The sequence below is a fragment of the Quercus robur genome, chromosome 7 (assembly GCF_932294415.1).
Source record: "Quercus robur chromosome 7, dhQueRobu3.1, whole genome shotgun sequence".
Classification (NCBI taxonomy): domain Eukaryota; kingdom Viridiplantae; phylum Streptophyta; class Magnoliopsida; order Fagales; family Fagaceae; genus Quercus; species Quercus robur.
This window is the reverse complement of record NC_065540.1, coordinates 7,570,895-7,584,754: the sequence shown is the minus strand read 5'-3', so window position 1 is coordinate 7,584,754 and position 13,860 is coordinate 7,570,895. Positions and strand designations below refer to the sequence as shown.

At 35.3% G+C, this 13,860-nt stretch overlaps 1 pseudogene; it reads right to left on the bottom strand.

Moving 5' to 3' along the window:
• Nucleotides 1-4,566: 4,566 nt before the first annotated feature.
• On the bottom strand, nt 4,567-13,592 carry LOC126692005 (ubiquitin-activating enzyme E1 1-like; annotated as a pseudogene).
• Nucleotides 13,593-13,860: the final 268 nt, after the last annotated feature.

Sequence of the window (13,860 nt, the reverse complement as noted above, 5' to 3'; positions counted from 1 at the left end):
ATCAACACCATGTCAACATTTATTTTCATTTTTTATTTTTAGATTTACCGGTTGACATTATTGAGCATCTCCTTAAATTCAAGTATTACTCTATCTTCAACTCTATCACGTGTTTCTCCATTAACCCAGACTCTTCAAATGCTACTATTATATGAAATTTTGACAGTCACCGATAGATTACAACCTCATCACATCATTTATCTGTTGTAACTTCTTCCATTTATTAGGTATGATATGACAAATAACACCATGTGGCAAACAATTATTGATACCTATCAATTTTTTTAGCATGTGCCAACGATATGCACTATAAGTTCCACCATTATAATTAACTAGTAAGTTGCTCGTGCGATGCACGAATAATTTTGTGATATTTTATGTAAAACGGTTTTAAATAATGTTGTACAAATATTATAAAGAAAAAGTAAACTAATTAGAGTAAAGAAACATATACATTTTGAGATATTAAAAATTAGTTTAATAGATTCATTGCATATTTGTAGCCTTCTTAAAGTTTTTTTTTTTTTTTTTTTAAATCATGAAACAAAATATAAATGCAAAAGAGTAACGGGAACATGAAAATCAACTAATTTATGTTGTATTCACATATTTCATACCATGAAATGAAAGTATGCCCAACTCTTTGACTGTCTTTCACTCATCGATAGTGCGACATTAAGACATGGTGTAGGCAAGTGTGTATGCATGTGTTTTATAGATGATTTAAAATTAAACCATGGTAGAATTTTGTTTTACATTGCACACCAAATATTCTCTTTACTTATATATCCTAAACAAAAACTATCCAACCAAATTACATAAATCTAAATCATATTTAAGCCGCTAATTTAAAAAGAAAAAAGAAAAAAAATTACCCATAGGGGTTTCAGCATCTTGATAGCGGTGGGAGGCCAATATGATGAAGGTGGTGACCCCTCAGATTCCTCTTTTTCTCTCTTTCAAATGTTTTGTTAGACTCAAGTCTTTTATTTTGGTAATATATGATGACATAGTGCGTTTTATTTAACAATCTATAACATTTTTGTGTCTCTCTATCTCTCTTTAGGGTTTTATCTGGTTAGTTATTACTATAAGTTCTTACTTATTTTATTTTATTTTTGCTTTTTTTTTTTAACATACTAAAACAATGGGTATGCTAAAATACATGAAGAATAGAGATAGGTGTGGTGTAAACTTAGGCAATTAATGAGATATTAATAAGATAACAGTAAAATAAGTTAATGTAAACTTTTGGATAACAGTAAAAAAAAAATTAATGAAAGAGGTAAAAAAAAAGTTATATGCCAAATTAAAGTGTCATTTGGCAAGATCTCATGCACTCTCGCATGAGATCTCTGCTTTTATATATATAATAATATATATATATATATATATATACATATATTTTGATATTGATTGATATCCACTATAAACTTAAATACTCCATCAATTTTTTTTTTTCCTTTCCTTTTTTTGCTTAGATCTTTTTTATGTAACCCAAAAGTCATGTTTTACCATAATTAAATCACCCCTAACAAAATCTATCGTTTCCTAAGAGGAAAAAAAAAAAAAAAAAAAAAAACTCTTTCCTTTTTCTTTTCTTTTCTTTTCTTTTTTTTTTTTCTTTTTTTCTTTTTTTTTGGTTTTTTCCCCTCCATCACTCCTAAAACAAAAATTTAATTATATATTATGAAATTAGATTTAAAACAATTTATATTTTTTCCCCTTTCCATAAACCTAAAGATCTATGCTCTCTTTCCTCTTTTTCCATTTTCCTATTACCATAATATCTATACTCTCTTGACTCTTCTTTCATTTTCCTATTACCATAATGAGTAATGACCCTTAATGTTCCAATTAAGCATATCTCTACACCTCTCTCTCTCTCCTTCTTTATCAGCATATGAATCGATATTACCTTATATTTTTTGTTTCCATTTGAATGTTAAGTTGTCAATATTTTTCTTTTTCGTTTTCGGAAAATTATTAGACACTCTCAGAGTATCATAAATGCATACTCCTCACTCTCACATAAATGGTGGGTCCTACCAAGAATTTAATTAGTTAAACCCACCATTCATGTGAGATGAGGGAGTACGCATTTATGGTACTCCGAGACTACACAATAATTTTCCTTCGTTTTCATTCAGCATTTATTTATACTTCTCATTGTGTTGCCATGATAGACTCCATTTACCTTTTTAAGTTTACTCTTTTTAACTGTTACATTTTATGGGTTTATCCAACCTTTCATATGTTGATATATGATCGTTACCAAAAAAATTAATAAATCTTCTATATCCTTTCCTTTTCTTTCAATAAAACAGTCAGACCCTTTTGGACATACACCACTGAAAATTTCTTTAAAAAAACCTTTTTCCCTCTCCCTGTGTGTGTGTGTTAAAAATACTAGTATTCTCATAAAAAATAAATAAAATAAAAAAGCAGTCAAAAATTTCAACTCTATATATTTTTTATATTTGGATTTTCTCTTTCAAATTCTCTAAGAGCATTCTCATCAGCTCTCTAAAAAAAATGTCATTTTAACACACCAAAAACCCACTTTATCATTTTAGAACATCATTTTACAACATACCATTTATCAGATGTTCTATACTTCAATTCTATATATTAAAATAATATTTTATACACATTAAAATAATATATTTACCCAAAACACAGCAAAAATACAAATGCACAGCCCAGTCACCACCAAGTCCAACAACCACCGCTACAACCACCGCCACAACAACCACAATCACCGGATCCTCCAACAAATTCCAAATCCAAAAACCTCAACAAAAAAACAAAAAAAAAAAAAAAAAAAAAACTCAAAATCTTCAACAAAACCCAACCCAACAGATCAATCAATGACCAAACTCAACCAACCATCGGCAACGAGATCGGCAGCAAGAGTTATGGAGGACGACGAGCAAAGAACGGCGACTGTGGAGGACGACGAGCAAAGATCGGCGACCACCCCTGGGCGAGCAGAGCTTCAGATCGGCGAGCAGAGATTCAGATTGGCGAGCTTCAATCGGTGAGCAGAGAGGTTCAGATCGGAATTGCCTTCTCAGGAAAAAAAAAAAAAAAAGAGAGAGAAAGAGGTGCAGAGACGGAGAGATGGAGAAGAGAGGTGGAGACCAGAGAGGAGAGAAAGAGAGAGAACTGTGTTGCGGAGAGAGATGTGTTGCGAGGAGAGGGAAGAGAGAATAAAATAAGAAAAAAAATTATAGCATTTGTGTCTGTACTGTCTCATATTTGAGACGGTACTGTAGCGGTGTGCCAAATTTTTTGGCATTTGGCACACCTCATGAGGGTCTATTTTTGTTGTTTGGTGTGCCAAATGCCAAATATTTGGCATTTGGCACACCTAATGATAGTGCTCTAATGCATTTTTCTCCCAAAAAATATCTCTCTAATACATGAAGTTTAGGGGTTGCAACAAGGAAATTAACTTCACCACAACAACAGTTCCTCTCTCTCTCTCTCTCTCTCTCTCTCTCTCTCTCTCTCTCTCTCTCTCTCTCTCTCTCTCTCTCTCTCTCTCTCTCTCTCTCTCATGTATTTGCATGTTCTTAATTCACATATTTCCTTTTTTGTATTTAGAATTTGTGGTTGAATGGTTATTTTGTAACCAAAGATTTATTTTTCCTAAAAGCTTGAAATGGTTGATATTATTTTAAGGTTAATGTTAAAGTTTTGAATCTCGGTGCTTGGATGAGTTTTCTTTAGATTAATGTTTTTATAACTTTGAGCATAAAATAGTTTTATAGGAATCAATTTGTTTGTACAATTTTACTTGTATCTTTAGTACAAAACTTATATTTGGTTGGTATTCTTCTTTGTATGACATGTAGTACTTTTTCAGGTCTTTGTTTCTATGATGTTGCATTGATCAAAACATGAAATTTGATGAGAAGCAACGTCATATAAATACCTCTACTTCCAATGCACAGATAACACATGCAAACATACTTTCATTTTAAGTTAACATCAATTTGACCATGCATTAATCTATATATACTATAAAACCGAAGCCTCTGACTTATTTTTAAGTTCTCACATTTTTCCACATCAACACTAATAAATAAAAAAACTATTTATTCATTGTTGGATTTTTTTTCATAGTCAATAGCTTTCTTGTGCATCGCACGAGTTAACGACTAGTTTTCTATAATTAATAAAATTTATTTATATAACATGTTTTATAATAGCATTGAATAAATTATAGCTACTTTTGAAGAGATTAAATTCTATAAGTGATTGTCATATCAGCATTTTACTTAAAATTCAATACATCCTACCACACCTAATAACATCTTGACAGATTCCCAATTTGGTTAGATGTATATATGGGTATTAGAATTGATTAAGTGCGATTGTGTTTATTCTTAAATGTGTGATAAGATAATGGGCATATTGGGATTGGAGGGGTAAAACATGAGTTTTACACCACGTCCTTATAGAATTTAATCTCATTTTTGAAATATATTAAAGGATCTATCATTAAAATTTGTAAAGATTATAGCAATGATTATGTTTTAAGGACTGTATACATATTACTAATTAAATGACCAAATATATTAATCATTGTATGAAGATATAAATAAGACTTGAATATTACAAAGCCCTACGGTTAAGGTGTAATTTTCAAAGATTTGTTAAATTGTAATTTTAGCAATATTAAATGGTAGAATGGTAACTATGTACTACCTACTCGGCTATTGTATTAGCTATAAAACTACACGTACCAACTACCCTTTTCTACATGGATGGCACCTCACCCCTCACCCAAATCATATTCTATCTTCCTGAATATTCCCACCCCAAGTTCATCCTCATGTTAGTCTGTGAAGGTGATGATCAAGAGAGTCAAACTTTTGAGGACATATCAACGAATCGATTCTACAAAAATAGTATTTCGAAGATGCATGGTAAGGTAATATACAGTAGCAGAAACTCGTGGCTGGTGTTAAAGACTGTTGTTTCAATGGAGGTCTCACTTTTTAACATTGTCTCTAAGGATTTGGTGCACCTACCACAGTTGTTATCATGTGGGACTATGGATATTTGTCTCCTTTTGTCATCACCAAATGAAGGTGATTGTTGTGTTATCTTCATTAACAGCTCGTCAAATACATTCTACTATTGGAAACCTAGAGAAGGGAAATTTCATGAACAACGGTTTCATGTTGAAGATTGTACCATAGTTGCTGCTATATTAAGAAGTACAATTTACTTTTTAGCATTGATAACAATTGAAGACCATGAAGACCGTAAACAGTATGCATTGTCATTGTTTATAGCTGTCTTTGTTGATTCATTGTTGCGCTTTGAGAAATTTACAAATGAAAATTTGCCATCACATGGTAATAATTCATCCGGAGAAGCTGATTTTCTTTTTGAATCTACTGGTGGGGAGCTCTTGTATCTTCATAGGTCGACCTTCATAGTACCATGACTCCATGTCTCGACCTATGAAGGTACAAGAGCTCCCCACCAGTAGATTCAAAAAGAAAATCAACTTCTCCGGATGAATTATTACCATGTGATGGCAAATTTTCATTTGTAAATTTCTCAAAGCGCAACAATGAATCAACAAAGACAGCTGTAAACAATGACAATGCATACTGTTTACAGTCTTCACGGTCTTCAATTGTTATCAATGCTAAAAAGTAAATTGTACCTCTTAATACAGTAGCAGCAACTATGTTACAATCTTCAACACGAAACCATTGTTCATGAAATTTCCCTTCTCTAGGTTTCCAATAGTAGAATGTATTTGACAAGCTATTGATGAAGATAACACAACAATCACCTTCATTTGGTGATGACAAAAGGAAACAAATATCCATAGTCTCACACGATGACAACTATGGTGGTTGCACCAAATCCTTAGAGACAATGTTAAAAAGTGAGACCTCCATCAAAACAATAGTCTTCAACACCAGCCATGAGTTTCTGCTACTGTATATTACCTTACCACGCATCTCCGGAACACTATTTTTGTAGAATCGATTCGTTGATATGTCCACAAAAGTTTGACTCTCTTGATCATCACCTTCATAGACTAACAGCCAGGGTATTGTTGGGGGTAGATGATAAAAGGAGGATAGGAGAGCTCAACTTGCATATGCTGTTCCATTTTATCAGCTAGCATTGTCTTTCTTTTGCTTGAATATTCTGTTTCATCAGCATCCATTGTCTTTCTTTTTCTGGAATCAACGGCTAGACCAAAAAAAATAAGAATTTAAATGAACAATTATAAATTAGTTATTTTGTGAATGAAAAACATAAAAAACAAACAAACACAGGGACAATTAAGAGTCATTCGCACAAGGTCAAAACAAGAGTTTAAAAACCAATCTTACACCAGGACTGTTCATCTCACACAACAAAACGCCCCAATTTCTATGACGACCATGCAACGTCACAATTATTATTTTCATATTAAGATTCAGATTAATTTTACGTACCAATCTTGGCTCCGAGGCCCTGCATCCCAGAAACCGTAACTTGAGAAGTGAAGAGCAGCAGCAGTGTCTCATTGATATCAGATGAAACGCTGTCATTGTTCCTCTCTATGGTTCCCGCAATAGAGCAACGCCTCTTTGTGGCTCCTTCTTCGCCGCCTTGCATCCTAGAAACTGTAACTTGAGAAGTGAAGAGCAGAAGCAGTGTCTCATTGATATCAAATGAAATGTTGTCATTGTTCCTCTCTGTGGTTCCTGCAATAGAGCAATGCCTCTTTGTGGCTCCTTCTTCGCCGCCTTGTTTTGTTTCATTGCTTTTGCACACAAATACATTTTCATTAAACAATAGAATAAACTTTCTATCATTTGAAATGTGACTCATTTATTTGGCATTTGGCTTTTAAGGAAACAAGTGAGGGTGTGAGTATTCGTGGACGTGTGAGCATGTGAAGATGTGAGAATGCATGGCTTGTAAAAAAAGCATGTGCTTGTGAGATACTAGCATGCGAGGAAGTGCAATTAGGCATGCATAGAGAAATTATACTAAATGCAAGAAATTGACCTCACTCCATTCGCAATTCATCACTTAGAACTTCCTATAATCATCATGCAAAACAAACCCTAATGGAAAGATTAGTGTTTAGGCGATGGGGGATTTGTTGGCTTATTCATGGGTCATGGATAAACATGTGAATTCCAAAGAGAATATCATGCAAATATAATCAACCAACATGTGAATTTATTGACAAAGAAGACACATCATTTATTTAAAGAAATTGAAAAGAGATTTTGGTGACCTTAGGGACAAAAAAAGAGCGATTTATGAAAGTTTGGGGGTCAAAGTGTAGTTTTGTGAAAATAAATTAAGGACATGAGGAAACAACCACAAAACCATGGCTCAACCTCAAAAGCAAAGCAACGCCAATATTGGTATTGAACAATTATCGATACTATATATGCAGATAAGGAGTTAACACTATCATAACTTGCATCCCATGCCAAGTAAACTGAATTTCTAATAAAAGCAGGGTTTTATCCTAAGATTGTAACACCATTCATTTGAGTATGTCAAAATGCCTACCTAAAGCAAATCGTAACAGGTGGGTAATCGATAAAACGGAATTTATTGCTTATATCGACATCATGGTTCTCACAATTCACTTTTACATCAAGGTGATGCCGATATAGAGGTAGATCTGCCTCGGCCACTTCCTTAGCCAGATCCACCAACTTCCTATCCATGAGCTCAAGATTCTTCTTTTTGTCGAATTTGTTATAAAGTGGGACACTACTGTGAGAAATCTCGAAAATGCTCAAGCCTTTGTCTTTCAGCCATTGAAGACACTCTCTCAAAGTTGGACTGCCCCTGAAAATCCATCTGTCCCACACAGTCCAGCTCAAGTTTTTGTACTTGATCACCTTAGGAGGAGCAGGCTCGACTATTGAGAGGAGGGAGTTCTAGGTCAGCAAAGGTGTTTCGGCAGTCCTCTAATTTGTGTTCTCCATCTATAACCTTGTACAGCTCCAAGCAGACAAGACCTGGCGCCATGGCACTGGAGGTTGCAATTTCTGGAATGATCCACCACTTGGCCTTAAGCATGTTAACTTCAGGGATGCCATAGTTCCCTGCTCTCATGCTTGCAAGTCCAGCTATTAGGTCCATATGATAGTTTGTGTCATCATCCTGGGCATCAAGAAAATATGTTGACAACAACCAAGTCTTAGTCCAAAAAGTTTGAAATCGGATATGGATTCTTAGCAAACTTGTCACAGTCAGCCATCTAGAAACAAATTTTAAGTGCACTAAAAACTTCTCCCTCCCCTTGGGGCCAATACTTACAAGGGGAAAAAAAAAAAAAAAAAAAATCCAACCACCTAGATGCATGATTCTAACATAGAATCTAAATAAACACCAATTAACAGAATTCTGTATTTGAAAACAGGAAGGAGATCATCAGTATGAAGTGAATACTATAAGAATAACAATGGTGTCTTATCATATCAGTACCAAGAATACTGCGGGATGAACAAGCCTAAATATGGCAACCGATTTATCAACTTGGAAACCTTCAGAAATGGTTTTTCAAAAAGGTCTGAGCACCATGCCAAACACATGAACTTGACCTAACGTAAGATTTGGAAGGTAAAAGCTACCTCCTCTCATCCTTAGCCAAACACATGACTCAACCCACCATCAAAATGAACCTCCCGAAGAAGGGCATAAAGGGCATAACTTTAAAAATCAATTATGTACAGCTATGAACTACACACATGACAATATATATAAGAACTGTAGCACGACTCTATATATACAAGAACTTTAATACATGATTGTAAAAGTCCAAAAAAATTCACTACAAATGTGCACATTCTAAACACTTCCAGGAGGGAAGGGGGAAAGAGTAGGGAGGGGAGAAAAGAAGAGAAGAAAGGAAACTAACCTTCTCAAACTGAATTGGATTCAACCTGAAACCTGGCGGCAACTGAATCCAGCATTCGTTTAACTTCATGATCAACTCCCTGATAGCTACAGCATCATCTTTAAAAATTCCTTCCACATCAGGCTGGAACTCAGGGACATCAGGCTGGAACTCAGGGACTATCACACTGTTAACAGCATCAGCCATCTCTGTAGGAGACTTAATCCAATCAGGAATTGGGATGCCAAATGTCTCTGCCCGTAGAACAGATGCTGCCAGAACAAAATAAAAGTGACTGGGATCATCAACTGAAAACTGCAGTGGGCTAGGGAAATGTTTGGGAGCACTCCAGAATGACTCCTCATCAGATCCTGTGGCATCCTCAGGATAGTCGTCTGTTAACTGCTTCACACGGTTAGCAGTCTTCGAACCTGGTTCCAAGAATACATGCCATTAGACACTCGGTTAAAAATGTGATCATATAATGTTAATTAAATAAATGTATTTAATAAATAGAATAAGTACTTCAGACGAGCCCATTCTATGCAATCTTGAAACACTTCACATTTCTCCTTGTCAAGAAATTCAATAGCACGCTCCAAGAAGTCCCTGGCCTGAGCAACTGAAGTCTTCATTGGGAATATGTCTTCCTCTCTCTCTCTGCCTCCTGTTGTCAGTTAAATCTAAGCTTCTCTCTAAGGCAGGCATTCTTCATTGCGAATATGTAATCACTTGGGTCCATTAGATAAGTATTCACTTCAGCCGGTGTCTTCTCAAACAAATCCTCAAACTCATATCGAGCCCATGCCAAGCAGTGTTCAATATTGTGAGAAAATGAGTCAACTGTGTCCCAGGAAAATTGCTTTTCAATTGCATCTCGAGAGGCATCATAATTTTGAGTTAGGTGAGGAATGACCATCTGGGTGTTACACCTGGTACCTAGGGTCCCTGATTCCAATAATGGCTTTTGGAAATATAAGCACTTCCGACCAACATACAGCCTATCATTCACATTGTCCACAGCATCGATTACAACATCCAGGTCCTCCCAGAATGTGTAATGAAAAGTATCCTCTGCCCGACTGGTTGTGCGGATCTGCAGTGCTTCAATGTTGAGGTTGAGACTAGGGTTTATCAAACAAGCAGCTGAAGCAGCGACTGATGACTTGCCTAGCGCAATGTTCTGGTCCCGGAAGAGAAATTGATTGCTGGGGTTACATTTCCCAACATCACCATCTGTAACTATTAACTTCCCTTGTTTACCACAAGAAGCCCCATCACAGCTAAATTCTTCAAGAATTCACACCCCAGTGCACCAGATCCTACAATAAACACTTTGGCATCCTCCAGATTCTTCTGAATCTTGGATCCAAACACAGAAATTTGTGCATCATAACGACTGTTCAAGGGCTTCAGATCACTAGGATGCAAGGGTTGCGTGGGAAGGGACTCAATTGAGTCAAAGTACAAAAACTGTGCAGAAAAAAAATAATTTAAATAACATTTGAGTTAAAAATATAAAATGTGAGAACTTCTATGACATAGGATAAAGTTTTATAATTATTATGTGAGTTGATGGTAAACTCAAGACAGCAGGGGAAAAAAAGGTTCACTCAATCAGTAAAGCAGCCCCAATCCATAGTCTGGACAAAGCAAAGCTTTAAGTAGACCCAACTATCAATCTATCAAGCTTCAAGATCCACTCAAAACCAATCCCCAAATTACGTGACTAACCTGGAAATGAGGATGACATTTCCCAGAGCAAGCCTTCACAACTTCCTGTCCAACAATACCACCAAACATTGCAGCCATGGGATTCAGCACAGTCCTAGCACCAGATGCAAAATGACGAAGAAGGTTTTGGTCAATCGCCTCAAGCTTCCCATCTGATAAGGTCTTGTTGATTTCAATGACCCAAGAAATGAATTTCTGAGCGTCATTCTCTGATCCAGCAACTGGGAATCGTCCAAACTCTATTATGAATTTATCTAGCGCTTGAAATGCCAGGTGTAGGAGGGGTTGACGATCAAACTTGGAGAAGTCACGTAGATATAAATCACCAGGGTCCCTTAGTGCTTCTCGCAATGGCTTAAAATTTACATTAGGTTGCCTCACCTGTGTGACAATACCTGTATGTGGATCCTCATCATGAAATACTGGAAACTAAGGGCTAAAGTCACAGAACACGCTACCAAAAAGGCCTCATACTTCAGATTTTATAAAGATGATTGGAGGTTGATGACTACGGCAGTAATCATTATATTCAAATGCTTTCTCCAAGCAAATATCAGTAAAAACTACAACCTGTAAAAATTCAAATGCCAAAGACATGCATAGAATTAGAAGCAAAATCAGAATTGAAGCAAATGCATCTTTTCCGAGATTCAAATTACATTTTGCAGAAATCATGTTGTCCATCTAGCAGTTAAAGAACAAACATAAATACATTTCACAAACTCCTAAGCAAACACACTAATACAACTATACAAGTTGCATTAACCTGATAAAAGAACAATTTCAGATGTCACAGATAACATGCAGAATTATGCAACCTAGAAACATTTATCAGGCTGATAGAAATATCTAGAAAGAGGTGAAACATGACTTCATATATCCACATATCCCCCTCTTTAGCTGTGATACATCATTTTCCAACTTAATAACTCCAAGAAGCATTGAAGTTCCTTGGACAACGATCAAGGAAATAGTTGACCAGTTCTACCATCAGAACATTTGTTGGGCCATTGGTTCATATATTCTAAACAATTAATCTATGACACAGTTATTTATTGGATTTTAAATACTATCCACTTGCAGCTTAGTTGTAGCAATTTCATACATACGATAATTGTGTAATTGGTTCAAACTCTCCAACCCTTGCTGTTTTCATCTCAGAACTTGAAACAGACATTATTTTTCTCAACAAGGCTTGGTCAGGTTTAATAGTACCTATTAACTTATTTTCAAGACACTTTATTTTTTCAAAATATGATAGAATTTCAACCTATGATGTCCGCCCTATGATGACTGCTGCTCTTTATCATTAGGCCAATATACCAATTGATTTTTTATGTAGGCGGTGTTTAAAGCTCACATCTCTTGCTTGCTCAACGACAAGATACTTTATCAATGGAGCTAAATGAAACCCACCAAGACGCTTTATGTTGACTTATATTACAAATAATGTATATTGACAAACAAAAATACAAAGAATGAAAGATGGATGTTTTTTTATAATTTAAAAAAAAAAATGCTTAGTTCCTCCAATGTTAGATGAACGCCCATTCTAGCATCCATCAATCTACATGCACATATTATTCTGCAACCATCTAGGAGAGCTAGTCCACAAGTAACTGCAACAGATCAATTGGGCAGAGGGCACTTGCCATCATGCCAAGGTCCAACCTCTCCGAGGATGGAACAATTGTAAAGGACATAAGCTATGACCATAATGAATCAAATGTCTTACCACCAAGTTGCATTTTCCATGATGCAAGTGTATTATGTGGTAAGATATCTCTTGGCATAATTATTGATTAACCAATACTTTGATGTCAAAAATAGTTTTTTTTTTTTCTTCTTCTTAATCTTACCTTAATTTCTACCACTGCATCAACACATACAACCAAACAAATTTTTTTAAGGTTCCAGACATAAAGTACTACCAATGAAAGTCAAGCATCCCATTCATATGCAATTTCCTTAACCAACAATGATTAAATAACTCGACAACATTACCTGAAAATCCGAAAGTTTTTCCTTAGTCAATTCAGTTGTCAAAGTTGAAATTACCACAGAGTTATTCAACCCTTCCAATTTCTGCACAGAAGCATTGGCACGATTCTTACCCACATCATCCTCAGAAAAAATGAAATTTCCAGATAAATCCCACAACTCCACAACACCTTTGTCATGCAACATGACAGACTTCACACCAGCAAGAACAAGGTTCTTCACTGCAAACAACATAAACCCCAAAATTTTATAATGCAAATTAATGCAATATCACAACTATTAATGCCATTGCATGCCATTGACATATGATTTATGTTATCGTAACATAGACTAATAGTAGCATTACTAAAAAGCACCAGCAGCCATGAAATCACATACCAATCTCAGCACCGAGGCCCTTCATCCCAGAAATTAGAACTTGCGAAATGGGAGGAGCCATAGAATACTCTCTGTCAGTTACAAATGAATCCATGGCAAGAAATTATGAGTGTTATACAATCTTTTAACATTATCTCAATCTTTTACTAACATGAACATGAACTTGAAAATAAAATATAATGATATGATATTCCTTCAATGCCAAACTAAAAAGTGTTCACTGAGAAATTTAAACAAACACATAGAGCAAGTCTTAGGAACAAAAAAAAATTAATCTAAAATTTCAGCATATGTTAATTATTAGGTCATTAAATCAAGTAAAAATTGATAAAAAGATTACCTGAAATCGTGAGAGTGAGACGGCACTGTGACAGAGGAGAGAGCTACTAATCGGTGCTGTTGCAGTGGAGTGCGTGAGAGACGGAGAGAGTGTCGTTGAATGTGATGGAGTGAGTGAGAGACGGAGGGAGATATGCAGAGCCTCTGCTGAGTTCAGTTCCTCTACTCTTTCTCTTGCGCCTCCGGCCTCTGCCCTTCTTCACACGTTATTCGGGTTGAACTTATTTTTGCTGCAACCTACAAACTGAAAATATTGTAGCAGAATAGTGTTGTAGGGCTCATGAATAGTGTATGAATTGTACATAAATAGTACATAAATAGTTTTTTTTTTTTTTTTTTTTCTGTACAGTAAAATCATGTGATATTACTGTTTATGTGCAGAAAAAAATAACCGTAGACACCCCGTCCGAACCCCACCTTAATATGTTTTTTTTTTTTTAGTTTATCCTTTTAAGTAATCTAACTTTACTATTATTTTAAATGCAACCGGCAGATATGTACTTAAGAAAATT